The sequence below is a fragment of the Helianthus annuus genome, chromosome 17, assembly GCF_002127325.2.
Source record: "Helianthus annuus cultivar XRQ/B chromosome 17, HanXRQr2.0-SUNRISE, whole genome shotgun sequence".
Classification (NCBI taxonomy): domain Eukaryota; kingdom Viridiplantae; phylum Streptophyta; class Magnoliopsida; order Asterales; family Asteraceae; genus Helianthus; species Helianthus annuus.
The window spans coordinates 88800946-88805588 of record NC_035449.2 but is presented as its reverse complement, the minus strand read 5'-3'; positions in this window follow the sequence as shown (position 1 = coordinate 88805588).

Sequence of the window (4643 nt, the reverse complement as noted above, 5' to 3'; positions counted from 1 at the left end):
ATTACATTATTCATATTTTCAACAAATCCAACATGCTGCTTAACCAATTCATGCATTCGACATGCCGAACAGCCACACATAACCGAACAAGATTAAACCAAGTTAAACAAACACATTCATACTCTCATAACTATGATGTATTATTATACTAATAACACCTAAAGAACAATCAGTTAGCAATTAATATAGCATAGAATTACTAACCTAGATGATAACTCACAAGAAAGGAGGGGGGGGTCTTCTCTCCTGCCGATCGCAACTAAAGGGATGTAGGGTTTGTTGTAAGGTTATGCGTAAATTAATAATGTGTGGGGAAGATATAGTTGCACTTACGTATCCTCCAAGCATTATACATCAAGCCTAAACAGGCCGGTTACAAACAACTCAACAGTGGGCCGATTGTTCTTTGTTATACATCTATTAGTGTATTGGGCCAAGGTTACATTTAAGTAAATGGGCTGCCAAGGTTGACTTAAAGTGAGTGGTGATGCGGCCCATTGTGTCGAAACATTAGCTATTAAATTAGTGTACCGATCCATCTAACAGAGTTTTAACGTATTAAAGGAAGACAACGAAGAGTAAGGATCGAAAGATGGAACGTTACTTGCCTTGAAAGTTCGGGTTGTCACACCCTCGATTGCAAAGTCAAGCAAGACGAATTCATCGGATACAAATCTGAGGACGAAAGAAGAAAAGAAGAAGAAGAAAATGGTCGGCGGTGAATCTGACATGTCAAATTCAGACAAGCCACCTTCAGGCGATGAATCTGACAGGTCAAAGCCAGACAAGCCATGTGCAGGCAATGATTCTGGTACGTCAAAGCCAGAGGAGCCATTGGTTGAGGTAAAAATGGATAATTCAGGTTTAACAATGGATGATGCAAACTTTCCACCATTGTTGAACAAGAATTCAAAGTCACCCAAGGATCGTCAGGCTTGGGTGAATCTGTTTAAATAGAAAAACCTGACTCGCCGGAGATCCCAAGTTTATATCGTGGATCATGAATCGGCATCTTTCATGTTTAATAAGGTTGTTTTTTAAAATACTTGAAATTGTTAAAATTTTACAGGTTGAATGACTACGCCGGAGCTTCCAGGTTGGTAAGTGCGAAGCAGGAATCGGCACTTTGATGGGTAAAATGTAGATGATTCATTCCTACAATTGGTATTGATTGATTATATCTACAAGTGGTTATTTTTACAAGTGGTACAAGTTGCTTAATTGCAAAACAGTGAATCAAGGACATTAAGTTGTACTTGATTTACTACATTGGATAAAACTGACGAGATGATGAACCATGTCCCCGTACTTAAACAAGTGGTAAACTTACAAGTGGTAAAAACAAACTCATTTTCCGGAAAAATCATTTTGATTAAAACAAACTTAAGTGTTTTGAAATCTAAATGAGAAAATGGTTTGTGAAAGGGGGTGTTCAGATTGTTTATGCCTAGTGAATGACGATTTGAGGCGATTTGATATCGGTTGTCATGTTTCTGTACAGTTTGTTTTGAATTTTCTTCTAGTGGGTCAAGAAGCTTAGATAGTTTTCAAATTTTTCTTTAATGTGTTTGCATTTTAGGGGAGTAGAAAATTTCAGAAAATCCAAAAACATTAAAAAATTTGAAAAAGCTAAAAACATGATAAAATTCAAAAATGAAGTTTCGTTGTGAAAAGAGGAAATGATAGTATATCAGTGGACTGTCACAACATGCTAAAGAATTGGAAAGTAAAAATGTGATAAACAATCTCACTGCGGATATGCCAATAGGTTTTTACACATTTAGTAGATTGTGACGAGATATAAACCTAAAAATTCAAACTTGCTTATTCTGTGGGTAACAACATCTTGGATATATAGGTAACCCCTGAAATCTTGTTTGAAAGGTCCCTTATTCTGAGATACTAGGTCTTTATGCTCAGTGATATCTGGGGTATTATCCCGGGACTTCTGCTGTATGGAAATACTGACCTAGTCCCTGGATAATGCTTTTCGCAAATGCTTGAAACATAGCATCGCCCTCAGCAAGCTGATGAAACAATAAAATTGATAGTCGCTGCTGTTGAAATCAAAAAGATCCTCTAAAGGGGACACACCGAAAAGTCGAAGCCGTCATCTCTCTGCATATACGGAAGTATCGACCTGAGCTCTCACGGCCCTCGCATTTAACCCCTGAACAAATATCATCTGTGGTATACTCACCTGTAAGACTAAATATTGGGATCTGGATACGGGAGTATATTCAAGTAGTGGGACACACGGATAAGTTAGTATCTAAGACATTAATATTGTATCTCGGATCAGTTGAAATTTGTGTGAAAATTTAAATGGACCAGTATACTGACAATCTAGGTGAATTGTTTAGAACTTAAAATGAAATGAAGCTTAACGGTGTTGGTGACCTGTCTCAAAAACTGATATGATCCTCTTACACGAACTCACAAAAATATTGTCTGTAAATATTTCTTTACTGCATTACATGTTTCTTTATTTCAAAATCCAAAAAGATTTTCAGTGTGTTTTAGCATAAAGTTTCAAAAATTCAAAAAGATTTTCGACAACTGATATTGAAAAGCTGATTTTCAAAATTCCGAGTGCTGAACATGATGAGTATAATTTGAGGGGGAGTTTGTCTTTAAAACCGATTATTTGTTGATCAAACCTTATAGTGGTTCATCAGATTGGAAAATCATTTTGTTTTTGAGAATGAGTCTGAGTTAGTACATGTGTTTATGTTTGAAATATATATGTGAGAGAAATTTACTTTGGGGTAGAGTTTTTGCAGGATAAGATGTGCCATGTTATTCGTTCCTGAGATCTGAGCTAGATGAGAGCCAGGTTCCAATACCTGAGGACTCTGATTGGAGATAGCCAGGCTAAATGATCCTGAAAAGCTGTTAGATGGAAAGCCAGACAACGATCCTAAGGCTGATGATGCTGATGAAGTGAAGAAATGCCAGCATATCGCAAGGGGGAGTCTGAAGACCTGCAAGAAAAGATTAAGAAAGTGAAGCCCAGAGACAGATCAAGACTGAAGATGCGAAGACTCGACACTTAAGACTCGTTAACATCTGAGGGGGAGTCTGTTAGTGCATGCATCTGTCGACTTCGTCTTGTATCGTGTCTTAGTCTTAGAATGTTAGATTAGGGCTCATTGTACGAGATTTCCCGACATGTCCGTATGTGGGAAACATTTTGAATAGTTTCGCTTATACGTACATGTCCTTATGTGGGAAACCTTTTGAATAGTTTCGCTTATACGTACATGTCCGTATGTGGGAAACCTTTTGAATAGTTTTGCTTATATGTACATGTCCGTATGTGGGAAACCTTTTGAATAGTTCCGCTTATATGGACAACACTATAAATACCACATGAGCGAACTCATTTGTAACATTCTTGAATTCCATACCGAGGTGTTGCCGGTGGAAAGATCAAGCTGTAAACATTGTCAAATCAATAAAATCAGTATATTAAGTGAAGATTCAGCTATTTCTACCTTCGTTTCTTGTTATTCCGCACCTGAAACAGAGAAGAACACCTCTGAACGACTCATTCGGGTCAAAACACGATCCTACATAACCCATTCCCAAACCACCGGGAATCCCATGCCTTGTAAAAAGTGTGAACTCACCTTGGTTTGCTCGGTATGACTAGTTACTTGTTTAACAGTTGATCAAACACGTCCTAAAAGGGTTATCGATAACAGTCAGTTCCACGTGCACATGAACCACATCTTTCACGTACAATCAATTCACGTATTCATTGTTCACATAAAGCACATTTAATGTACATGCAACGCACACAGGTAGTTCAAGTCATGACAGTTAATACATTCATCTAGTGCCATCAGGAAATCACTTAACACGTATAGCTCAAAGATACTACATACATACCTAGACACAATGAACTTTTTAGTAATAAAGGGTTCGGCCCACATGTATTTACAATTGAATTCAAATACAGAAAACATATGTTTGTATGTCAGATCTTAGTCAAATCACCTCCTCAGTTCTCTTGTTTTATATTCGGTCAACATAACCAAAATCTCCAATTCAATTTCTTGTTTGTTTAATATTTAGACCTTTGTAAAATAATTATACACAAACCTAACTATTTCAAGATGCACGCACATATTAAATGACATGTGAAGTCTGACTTTTGATTAATTCCAAATATGGATAATAAACATTCAATCATCATATGGTGGTTTATGATCAACACGTGCAGACATTTATTCAATCAATAAAGTTCAATCAACTCATTAATATCCTTAATAGCTTTTTGACATGCAACACTCAATGAACATAAATCAACTATAATCGGCTCCCCTATTGACACCATATTATCCCCCTTAACTACATATCTACATTCATCATTATCATATGAAACAACTCATCATAGCATAATATGATCATCCCTTAAAACAAGAATCGGTTCTTCATTGCTCACCAAAAACATTCAATTCAAATATTAAGTAACAGGTAAAGAAAACACCATTATTCAAGTCAACATCCAAGGATACAAACCCTAACATGTCACACGATCACATTTAGCATTCACTGATTTATATAAATCTATGCATTAGAACATCTTGGTACTCATTATTCATGCATGTAAACATGGTTACATGAATACAAGAGGA